This window comes from Mustela nivalis, assembly GCF_964662115.1.
Source record: "Mustela nivalis genome assembly, chromosome: 8".
Classification (NCBI taxonomy): domain Eukaryota; kingdom Metazoa; phylum Chordata; class Mammalia; order Carnivora; family Mustelidae; genus Mustela; species Mustela nivalis.
This window is the reverse complement of record NC_139027.1, coordinates 113,031,903-113,044,683: the sequence shown is the minus strand read 5'-3', so window position 1 is coordinate 113,044,683 and position 12,781 is coordinate 113,031,903. Positions and strand designations below refer to the sequence as shown.

Sequence of the window (12,781 nt, the reverse complement as noted above, 5' to 3'; positions counted from 1 at the left end):
CTCTCTTTCTCTCTTTTTAAAGATTTTGTTTATTTATTTGAGAGAGTGAGCAAGAGAGAGAGAGAGCAAACAGGCATATGAGCAGGGGGAGGGGCTAAGGAGAGGGAGAAGCAGGATCCCCACTGAGCCGGGAGCCTGACATGGGGCTCAATCCCAGGACCCTGAGACCACGACCTGAGCCAAAGGCAGCCACTTAACCAACAGAACCGCCCATGCACCTCTCATTCCCCTTCTCTTAGGAGCATCTTCCCCATACCTGCAATAAGCCGTGTGCACTGGAATCCCTAGAGAAGCAGCCCTAACACCATGCTGGGGGGAGGGGGTTTGGGAGAAGGGGGTGGTATTATGGACATTGGGGAGGGTATGTGTTTTGGTGAGTGCTGTGAAGTGTGTAAACCTGGTGATTCACAGACCTGTACCCCTGGGGATAAAAATATATGTTTATAAAAAATAAAAAATTATATATAAAAAAAAAAAACTGAGAGACTACATAATCTTCATGTATTCCCTTCTTTTTCATTTTTTCAGGGGTGAGGCAAACATTTAGAAAATAGGGCTGTAACTGCAATTAGATAAAAGATAAAAAATCAATTTCCAGAGTTTTCTCCACATCAGTGAATATTCTCTTTAATTTCCCAAATCTTCCACATTTCAGGACTTTGTACTAAAAATGACCTATGGGCCTTTTTGTGATCCTCTACTGTAAGGTAAGGTTTTCTGTCCCATATAATAAGTCATCCAGGAGAAGTTAGCATAGGTAAACTGGAGATCAAATAAAATATTAATTAGTATAGTAGCTTAGCATAGCTTCTGAGGACATGGCAAAGTAGTCATGACTGTTTGTTCTTGTTCTCCTTACTTTCATTCTAAAGCATTTCCTGAGATAGGACAGGAAAGCCAAAATTGGCCTCATTTCTCAGAAGTAAGATTTAAAACATTGGAGTCAGCATCAAACCTTGATTTTCCACAGCAGCAATTTGAGATGTTACTGATTTGGTTTGAATGTCCCCAAAATTTGCTACAGGAACCATGAGGTTACAATCATCAAGGAAACATCTATTTGGATTTTATAATGTTCATGTTTCTCTTATGACAATAATAACAGGTTCTGGAATGAATTAATGCTTCATTAATATATTTAATAAGAATCAGGCATGACATCATTGGTGTGTTCTAAGCCCTGGGGATATCATCTACATGGAAATATTTCTTGAGGGGAGATATTTAAGAACACATTTTTAGAACTTCCCCAGTGGTGAAGGAGAATGGGTCTTTTGCATCTATTGCAGAGCAAATTGTCATAATTTTCTAGATTAATGCATAAATATGGGAGCTCAGCTTCTTATGCAGACATTCAAGCATCCCTGTAATCTTCTCATTAGCAGGCAAATGGATTTCTCTCTCTTAATCAAATTATACTAATTTTTGCCTAATTTTACTTCAACTGTTTTTTTCTCTTGGAATAACTTCCCCGTTTTGCAAATCCACATACTTTTCAATCTTTTGAGCTGAACCTTCACTTTGAAAACTTTTCTGAAAATTCTAGGCTACAATTATGTTACAATTTTCTGACTACCCAAAGTGTAACTTGGTTACACAGTTTATTAGAGTCAAGTTATCAGTTAATTTCTAAGTTGATAAAATTGTCTAGATCATAACCTTTCTCTGATAGCATGTCACATGATTAAATCATGTTTCATATACTGTGGTGTTAATTCTCATTTTGCTTATTGGCACACTGCTAAGCATACAATAGGTGCTCAATATATGCTTGAATGTGTGATTGAACACGCATCTCATATTTTTTGGTGCCATCATTATTGGGTCTCTGAGTTGAAAGGGGTCAGGAATGTCGCATGCTTCCTCAGCTCAGTTCCTTGACCCAATGTGACCCAAGGGTGTTGTATAGCCAAGTGTGGAAAGGAATTCACTCCCTTGCCCTCCTCTCCCAACACATCCTGCCCAGAGACAGCTTTAGACATTGTTGGCAAGAGAATGTCTATAATCAGGTCAGACAGAAAGGTCATTTCTACATTGGAAAAGGTCTGTGATATCTTTCCCTCAACAAGGAGCAAGACCCCATTAAGGGTCAATTGAAGCACAGATAACATATGAATATGAAAGAATTTACACACAAACAGGGCTGTGTGTTTTTACATATGGAAAAATATGTAAATTGTGATATATTTATCTTGTTATTTTCTAAGGAGACAATTATAACGTATATAAATAACACATTATAAAGTGGTGTGTTTCTACATGGTTAATCTAAATCACAGAGACGTTTGACAGATATTTGGAGTTCAGGCAGCACAGCAGTGAGAGCTAGGAAAGAGATGTTTGGTTCCCTTCATGCTGAACTGTAGAGTGCTGTGATGTGTGTTGCATAGACTTACATGCCACTCTAGAAATGTGCTTCATTTGGGCATGCTTTCTGTGTCCCCCTGTTTGGGAGGGCAGCCTTGACCTTCAGCTTTTCAGTACAAGGGAAGTGAAGAGGCTTAAAGAACATGGGCCATGGTGTCAGTCTCTTGCTTTTGCTAGCTGAGTGAATTCTGGAATGTTATTTGATTTTTCTGCTATTGTTTCCCCTTCTGTACAATGAAGACAATAGTATCTACATGTCTGAATGATTCTGAGCATTAAATGACATATATAAGCCACCTTGCGCAGTGCTCAGGAAAAAAAAAATCCAGTCATTTAGTCATTTATCCATTCACTTAACAAATATTTATCATGTACCCAGTATGGATCAGCTTATATTCTAGTGAAAGAGTTTAAATAAAGTGGGGGAGGGGATGAGAAATTCTGGAGCGGGAATTTTTGTACAGGCCTCACTGGTCATGTAAATCTGATAAAGGTTGTGAAGGGGGCAAAGGAGTTAGCCGCGAGCAAAGATGAAGGAGGAGAGTAGAAGAAGCACCAACTGCAAAGGCCTTGGCCTTGGAGTGTGTTTAATGAGTCTGAAGAATACCCTGAAGGTCGGCATGGTTGGAGAGGGGTCAGGAAGGAGAAGAGAAAATAAATGAGCGAGGCAGTGGAGAGCTTGAGCAAGTAGAGTCCTGGGCAGCATTAAAATAGCTTTTACTCTGATGAGAGGAGAAACCATCGGAACATTTTGATCAGTCGACTGACTTACGTGTTAAAGCATCACTCTGGCTGCTGACTGAGAATAAAATGAAAAGCGGGCAGGATCTGGTTTTCAGGCTTCTGCCATGATACAGAAGAGGACTCTAGCTAAAACCGGGGTGGTGTCCCTGACCTTAGTGACAGTAACCAGATTCTGGGTGATAATAAGTAATTACTTACAGTCTGAAATAAATACAAAATATGTAAATCATAATTTGGATAACAAATAACAGTATCTACTTGATATGGCTGTAGTTTTTGGAATTACAGCAATGCTTTTGGTAATAGTAGTGTCTAAACTGCTTCTTCCATACCAAAAACACCACAGAAAACACCAGGGATTTGAATATTCTGTATATGGAATGCCTTAAATGCTTTGGCAAGATATTTTTATCTTTTCTAATGTTTCTTAAAAACTGAAACTGAGATAAATCTTTAAGATTTTTCACTTTTTAATTTAAAGACTTTACTTTTTTCAGAGTAGTTTTAGGTTCACAGGTTATGTTTAGGTTCACAGGTTATGTTTTAGGTTCACAGGTTATGTTTAGGTTCACAGCAAAATGAATGGTAGGTTCAGAGATTTTCCAAGCACTGCTACCCCCACACATGGAAAATCCTTGAGCTTTTTATTTTCTACCTGGCTTTTTTCTTTTTAAAGATTTTATTTATTTGTTTGTTTGTTTGTTTATTGAGTGCAGGTGGCGGGAGGGGCAGGGGGAGAGGGAGAGAAAGAATCTTAAGCAGACTCCTACACAGAGCACAGAGCCTGACACAGAGCTTAGTCTCAGGACCATGAGATCATGACCTGGGCCAAAATCAGGAATTGGACAAGCGTCCAATTGACTGAGCCACCCAGGTACCCCTCTATCTGGCTATTTAATGGCTTGTGACAAAGTCACAAGTATCAAATGTAAAGTTGGTAAAGGTGTAGAATCCAGTTCCAGACAAGAGGCTTTTCTCAATAGCAACAAATGGTAATGGGTTAATATATTCAAAGCATTAGAGAAAATTAACTGTTAACCTTAGATGATTCTTGGACCTTCACTCTCATTCAGGGTGAAGGTGAAATAGAGATTGGCATTCATAAATACCCACAGCCCTTGCTGAACAAACTGCAAGGAGCATTTTGGCAAGAAAGAAAAGATTCAGTAGGAAGGAAATAGAATGTAAGACACAGTTATAAGCACAGGAATTGTGAAATATTTTGGTAAATCCATTTCAATTAGTAATACTAATGATAATAGTAATAACTGATTTAGTTTGCACTTAAAACCAAGTGGAACTAAAATATTATGCTTTATAAACATGGAAGACAAAGGAGGGACGTTGGAAGTCTTTAGAGCTCAGGCCCAATGTTCTGTTATTCAGCAGTACTTCATAGTTGATCTCAACATGGATTTAAACATGTATACAATGTACAATAAATAAATACATATTATAATAAATGCATTTGCATCTCTTTTTTATAATACATACATACAATATATACAATAAATACATATGCATCTTTTTTAAAGATTTGTTTGAGAGAGAGAGAGAGAGAGAGCATGTATACATGTGGGGGGAGAGACAGAGGGAGAGAATCTCAAGCAGACACCCTGCTGTGTGCTGAGCCCAACATAGGGCTTGATCTCACAACCCCAAGATCATGACCTGAGCTCAAACCAAGAGTCAGACACTTAAATGAGCCACCCAAGTGCCTTAATACGTATGCATTTCTTATACATATGCATGTACATTTCTGATCTTGTTGGGAGAAGGACAGAGATACTGATTAACTATAGAATTTGTTAAATAATATATTAAGCTAACCATGTGTGTTAATAAACAGGCTATCTATATAATATGCAGCTTCCAGATGAACACAGGGAAAACTAAAGGTCCAACTGAAGACAAGAGAACAAAATAGGCAGACAAATCTTAGTGAATATATAAATAGTATAAGATAGTTTAAATAAGTCTATCACTAATTAATAACAAATTCAGTTCTTAAAAGATTCTGGGTTTTAAGTATCTTGGATACCTAAGATCCAAGATATTTAAGAGACATATCAAAATACATCCCAGATAATTTGAAAAAATAAATAGAGTTTAGACATATCTAAAAAATTCTAATGTATTAAGTAATTAAATACTAATATAAGCACCATTTGTTTACTCCCCAATCTCCCTTGAACTGAATTTTATAGACTGACTACAACCTAAGATAATATTCTCCATGTATTTGAGTTTTTACACTATACACACATTTATCATTTTTTTGTTTTGTTTTTCAGAATATATTCACATCTTTCATGTTATCTTACTCTTCAAATCCTCCTTGGAAGTAGGAGAGAAGAAACCATCTGCAGTCTTATCTCTTCTTATTCTTGATTCATATAGTCTGTGAACATTATGTAACCTCATAAGAAGATCTAATTATCTCATACTTAAGCCTTTAAATGGTTTTCCATTGATTTTAGAGTAATGCTCCAAATCTCACCTTAGCCTTAAAGTTTGTGATTACTGTGTCCTGTTTAACTGATTGACTTCTTTGCACCTTGTTTTCTACCTCATTCTCTAATCTCCATCTATGTGCATTGCTTTTCAGTTTCTGGGCACAGCAAATGCTCTTTAAAGTCAGGCTTTTGCACACATTGTTTCATTTTCCTGGTCACTCTTTTTAGTGTAGAGTTTGCATGGTTGGATGGTTGGGCTTTTTTTTTTTTTTTTTTTTTTGGGCTGGTGATGGTTAATTTTATGTGTCAACTTGGCTGGGCCAGGGGTGTGTAGATATTAAACATTATTGTCAAATATAGTTGTGAAGGTGTTTCTGGGTGAGATTTATGTTCGTGTCAGTAGTCTGGGGAAAGCAGATTGTCCTGTTCAGTATGGGTTGGCCTCATCTAATCTCTTGAAAGAATGAATCAAACAATAAGGCTAAGGAATGAGGAGTTTACTCTCTCTGCTTGACTGTCTCCCAGCTGGAACACTGGTTGTCTCCTGTCTTTGGACTTGGACTGGAACTATACCGTCAGCTGTCTTAGCTCTCTAGCTTGCCAACTGAGGATTTTGGGATTTCTTAGCTTCCATATTATGTGAACAAATTCCTTATATATAATCTCTTCATTTATGTTTTCTCCTGTTTTTCAGGGAGAATCCTGATTAATACAAGCCTCAATTTAAATGTTATTTCCTCTGAGAAGGCCTCCTTTCTTTATTCTCTATCTCAATCACCTGTTTCCTTCAAAATACATATGACAATAGAAATGGTCTTATCTTTTTTCTTGCTTTTTATCTTCCCAATTATGATATACCTCCTGAAGGCAGAGACCAAATGAGTCCTATTCACTCCCTAAAATTTGTCCAAAGCCTGATGCAAAGTAGGGTTTCAGTAATATAAATAAATGAATAACAAGAACACATGAGTAGATCAGTAAATGAATGCTTGGGTGATTGGCTGTTTTGCTCAGGTAATTGCAGTTTTTTTCTAGTGTACTGAAGTACTGTCACTATATATTTCTGATTTCCAAACCGTAATCTTCATCTTGAATTTTCATCCCTAGAACTTAAGATTCAGTTTTCTAAGTGTCTTTCTCATGTGAACCTCAAACATCCAAAGCTAAACTCAATTTCCTTTACTCTCCAAATTGTCCTAATATTAGCCACCTGTTTTGGTTAATGGTCCAAGTAGTCACCAAGTCACCCAAGCCTCAGACCTGGAAGTCATCATTCATTCATTCATTTATAGGGCAGTATGTGGCACATACTGCGTGAAACACACCGTACATAACATACATAATGGAGAAGAAACATAACTCATGTTCTGATGAAGTTTACTCTGCCATCATTCTCATGACTCTATGTTATTTTGACTGCCAAGACTTGTCTGCTTGGTCTCCTTTAAGAATATGTTTTGAACCAGTACCTCTCTCCCTCCCCACCACCCCTCTCATACATACAAACCTTTCCAAGATCAAGCCAACATTGTGTCGTATCTGAACCTTTGTAACAGCTTTGTAATTGGTTTTTTGGCTTCCAGTCTTATCTGCCTTGAATTCATTCGTCAAAAGACTGTTTTTCCTTAAATGCAAATTTAACCTCCTCATGGCCTTACAAAAAATGCCATGTCTCACCATCACTTGCAGGAGAAAGTTCAAACTCTTTAGCATGATATGCCCTGGCCCTTATGACTCAGTTCTGTTCAGATCTCTGCATATCACCCTGAATCTTGGCATATGTAGTTCCTTACTCTGGAATCACCTCTTTCTGCTTCACTATACCAACCTGGAAAATTCCTTCAATCCTCTCCCTTCATGTTGGAGCTTTCCTGATTCCTGCACCATCCAGACAGGAGCAAGAGCTTTGGAACCATATTCTTATAACCCCTTCTAGGAATGTGTGCCTTCAGACTTAATTACGAATGTCAAACATGTTCACGTGTCTGGATTCCTCACTAGACCATGGGCAACTTACAAGCAGAAGGCATGGCCCACATCAGACCCTGTGCTCAGCATGGAGTCTGCGTGAGATTCTCTCTCTCCCTCTGCCCCTTCCCCTGCTTGCTTGCTCTTTCTCAAAATAAATAAGTAAAATCTTCACAAAAATGTGCGTGCGTGTGTGTGTGTGTGTAATCTTTGCTAGAGGGAAGAATGGGTTTGAAATCATGTAGCTGTGGGTTTGAACGTCTGTTTCCTCCTTGAGCCCCCTTGTTTACAGATGAGGAAACTGAGGCACAGGCTACATCATCTAACTACTCTGTGCCTCAGTTTCCTCACCTGAAAACGTGGCACCATATCGTAGAGGTTATAATGGGGATTATATCCAATGACTGACCCTTGATAAAGAACTAGAATATTGCCTGGTATACACTAGGAGTTCTAAAATTTTTAAAATTTAGTTTTAAAAAGAAAAAAAAAATCCATTTCCCTGTTTTTTCCCCTCAGACTTTAATAAAAACTCTGAAGACACCAAAATGGCTTTTCCATTTGCGTGGGGTGAAGATTATTGCTCTGCTGATGAATTGTCTGCATCTCACACACACTTTAACAGCTCCGGGGTGTCTTCAAATTAGAGCTCCCTATCACTCATTAGCAGCAGGGCAGGAAAGCTGATAAACCTCACCTTTCTCGCAGTCCTCTAACACAACGGGGGAAGCCTCTGTTTTCCTTTATCATCTGAATTCTGACCTAAAAAGCTTCACTCTAACCCGAGGGCTTAATTTATCTTCTATTAAAAGCAGCCGTTTTCCCTTACATGGAAACTGCCATGCCCTGAGTATGCAGTGTGAAACCAAGCAACAGCCATGCCTGTCTCATCTGGGATGCAAAGGAAGGTCTCTTTCACCCGCCCCTTCCACTGAGGGCAGACGGGGCTTTGATGAAGGGCAGCGTATTAAAACTTGAGGCTGCTGTTGTACAGCCTGTACTGTAAAGTTTGAAAAGTTGACAAAATGCCATGAATGCCATTGTGTGAAGTCAACCTCCTGTTTGTTTTACTTACTGTACATCACAGTACACTTCCTGATCACTGAGAGTTTGTGTTGTTTTGACTAAATCTGGACAAATATGCATAAAATGTGTATTCAACAGATATTTCACCTAAAAACAAAGAATGGTTTGTGTCTTTAGATTGCCCAAGAACCCGAGGGCTACTGAGAATTATAAATAAATTTGGCTTCACAGGCCTGCAGTCATAAATGACATTTTTTTAAATGATGGAAGGAGGGAGATTTCAGTCATACAGGAACCTCCCGTTTAACTCCCCTCCTCCCAAACATGTCCAAAATTTAAAGAAAGCTCCTCTAAATATAACTCTTAGTTGAAAAGGAGCTTTTGATTCCTAGTTATTGGGGAAAGACCTGTTTAACTATTTATACCATTGCTTTGTTTTCTTAAAATCGATGCAGAAGGAACATGGGTCCAGGCCCTTTAAAATCCTATGTTTAAAAAAAAAAAAAAATCCTATGTTTTATCACTCTCTGGTTGATGGGTGCAATCCAGCATGAGGAAATTAGAAACAGCTGGGGTAGACACAATAACTTCTTTTTAAAAACAGTTCACAACTGCTCAAGAAAAGTAGAGATGGCACTAGAACAGCATATCTCAAATTCTGGTTTCTGGACCAGCCGCATCAGCATCACCTGGGCACTTGTTTGAAATGCAAATTCTTGGGCCTTACTTGACCTACAGAATTAGATTCTGGGGGCAGGGCCCAGCAATCTGTGTTTTCACATTTCCCCATCCCCCCGCCACCAATGACCAGATTCTGATATGTAAAAAGGGGCTAAATATGAGACCTAGACCATGGGAAAGAGTAACAAGCGAGAGGGGGCATGAACGGCCAGAGGATTGCCTGTTCAGGATTTGGGCACAGTTAATGATCAACAGCAAGCCTGGAAGGTGCTGATCAGGTGTTTAACATCTGTACTCCAACACGTGTCTGTTTCTAAATCTGTATTTACAGAACAGACTATGAATCGTTTATCTAAAGACAGTGGAAAATACAATCCAAACAACAAGCTAGACTTAGGAAAGATGTGGTCACAGAGTAACAGTAACAGTAGTATCCCTTATACTAAGATTCCTTTCTGGTAGGACTTAGTCTGTGTAGTCTTGTTCACATTAATAAACAAGATACAAAATTAAATGCATATATGTAAATTATGAAAATGTATAAAGAGTATACTTTTGCTTCCTATCTGAGGGAGGAACTTGTGGCAGACAAATGTCCTGCTGAGAAAAAACTATAAAAGCTGAATAAAATACAAAAATCACGTGTTTTGTGAAGGCCTTCAAGAGCTATCTGAGCAGTCAGATCCTGAAGAGAAGGGAGCTCATTGAGGGAATACTAACTTTGCATCCAAGTTTCCCCTGAAGGTGTATACACCCATGACCTAGCCAGTTCTTATATCCATATCCAACAGCAATACAGACATAAGCACACAGAAATATTTAAGAGGTTTCATACATTTCCTAGGTGCAGTAGCCCCAACCTAAAAACTACCCAGAAGTTCGTGAACCACAGAGCAGGTGAATGAATTATAGGATATTTACCTATGTGATGATGAGCATGGACTAATTACAGCTGTCTGCAACAATATAGGTGATTCTCACACAGTGCAATATAGCCCACGTACATAAAGTTCAAAATCTTGCAGAGATAATCTATGGAGTTAAAAGCCAAGATAGTGGTTACCTTTGAGGATGATGGAAAATGGAAGGGGCAATGTTCTGGGTTCTGGTCATGTCCTCGTTGTGGGAGGCTGCACTGTGTGTTTGCTTTATGGAAATACAGCTAGCTGGACCCCTGTGATTTGGGCAGTTTTCCTTATGCACGTTTATAAAAACTTTTGTAGTTTTCTAAGAACTTCTTTCATTGTTTCTCTGTCATCTTTGTTTGAAGTCCTTCAGATGTATCTTTGCCATCCTGTGATGGAAACATGCATTCTCTGTGAGTAACTGGAAGCAGGAGAATGTGGTCATTAAGAATCTTGGATCAGGGGCGCCTGGGTGGCTCAGTGGGTTAAGCCTCTGCCTTCAGCTCGGGTCATGATCCCAGGGTCCTGGGATCGAGCCCCACATTGGGCTCTCTGCTCGGCAGGGAGCCTGCTTCCTCCTCTCTCTCTGCCTGCCTCTCTGCGTACTTGTGATCTCTCTCCCTCTGTCAAATAAATAAATAAAATCTTTAAAAAAAAAAAAAAAAAAAAAAGAATCTTGGATCAGGGAAAAAAACAGACCTGGGGTGAACTGCTGTATCTTTGGGAAGCTCTTTAAGCCAAGTCACATTTTTCTCATTTCTGAAGCAAGGGTGATCATTCCAGTAGCAGCTAACTTGTAGAGTTAAGTGAGAATTAAATGTAGAACTCACCTAAAGCGCTTAGCTATTAACTGAGGGTCCCGGTGGAAGTGAGTGGCTTGATGGCCAAGAGCGAAGGCTGGGTATCTAAGATCAACTGAAAATAGCTTAAGACCCTTGTCTTTAAAACTATACTTCTTTTGGGTAACAAATAGTATGCTTACTTGCTTGGAAGAGTAGACACCTGTAAGAAATCAAATGAGATTTTTTTTTTTTCCCCAAGGGTGATCAGAGAGAGGGAGAGAGAGTTGGTTGAAGAAGAAGAAGGCATGCCGCCATGACTAGGAACTATCTGATGGACGGATGGCCATGGGAACTTGATAAAAATATTACCTGTTCAGGACATGCCAGAAGTGCTGAGAAATTAAAGTTCTCTAGGAGAATCCTTCAACCAATGACTGATGTCAATTGGTGGATACTCCCTTGCTCCTTGAGCAGGATAACACAGAGGTGTATGTTCTGCATCGTCTCCCAGAGATGCCCAATGGAACTGAGCTCCGGTTGCACACAATGGTAATTTGCTTGGCAGAGCACCTGAACTGAGTGCCTTCCTTTCCCTCTATCACTTTCCTCTTCCTGCAGCAATGTTTTCTGTCATCACCTTCCAAAGAAATTACTTGTATTCAAAACCTTGTCTCATTACCAGTTTCCATGGGACTCTGAACTCAATCTTTGTCCTTATACAACTAATAGTACATTCTTAGTTATTTTTTCTGGCAACTTCTGTCAGCCAGCATACCATGGCTGCCTCCTTCGAACACTGTCATTACCACCATGCTGCTGAGGATCCTGCACTGTGCCCCACGTCTCTGAAGATGACTTCTGTTGGCCACTGCCCAAGCCATCTGTGCAGCCCCTTCCCCTTCACTCTACCAGGCATCAGGAGAGCGGAAGTTACCCCTACAGTATCATCACTTTATTTATTTTCTTTGTGTCATGAAGATCCAGTAAATCCAGAAAAAAACAATCTTGTTATCTTCCAGGGACTCAGGCCTCTAGCTTTTTCTCCTTGCATTTCTTTGCTTGGCAAAAAACCCTCCCGTCCACTTAGTAGCTCAAGTCTTTTGTCACTGCCCACCTTCTCTGAGAAGTTTTGCTTCTTCCCTTCTCTTCCCTGAAGTTGGGCTTCCTCACACTGGATCTGCATATTTTATTGTTCTTTCTTCATCAGAGTCTCTATCTTGCCTATAGGATTAGCCTTTCTGCTTTTAGATCCCAGACCATGTCTAGAATCAGAGAGTTCTAAAGGAATCCTCCCTTGAAGACACTGGGATGTTTCAATACATGGTTTTATGCCAAATCTACAATACTCTCTCAAAAAAAGAATCTTCTGTTTTACAAAGTTTTCAGAGTTTACCTTTTTTTCTTCTTGTGCAACACATAACGCAAACTAGATTGAGGATGGCTTATAATCATCCACAGTCCTAAGTAGAAAGAATGATCTAAATGGAACCCATGAAAATACTCCAGATCTTTCTTTATTAGCCTCCACCTGCGAACACAGAATTTATCAGGGTGCCTTTTCAGTAGCAACACAATGACTCACTAGTTTCACTTCCTCTCTCTAGGCATGCTAAACCAGTAGAGAAACACTGATAAAGATGTTGAACAGTTGGGTAAAGAAGGCCAGGATAGTACTAGCCTGCCATCTCAACCTTGGAAGAAACCTCGAGGGCATGTGGTCCAACCTTCATTCCCTTGGTGTGAAGCATTTTGTGTCCCAAAAGGCAGGGGAAATTTGCCTGTGGTGGTGTGGGTGGCAGTTCTCCAAGGATGCTTCTAAGAATCACATTATTAAAATAGCTTCTGAGCAAAA

General features: G+C 39.4%; 1 protein-coding gene across 7 annotated transcripts in view; it reads left to right on the top strand.

The window, feature by feature from the left end:
- Positions 1-12,781, top strand: part of LOC309871454 (uncharacterized protein) — a 255,814-nt gene that overhangs the window by 101,593 nt on the left and 141,440 nt on the right. Inside the window, exon 2 of one of the 7 annotated variants that reach the window (XR_014315289.1) lies at positions 656-707. The exons of the other annotated variants lie outside the window; for them this stretch is intronic. The gene's annotated coding sequence lies outside the window, so the exon portion shown is untranslated. The remainder of the gene's footprint in view (positions 1-655; positions 708-12,781) is intronic. 7 annotated transcript variants of the gene reach the window in all.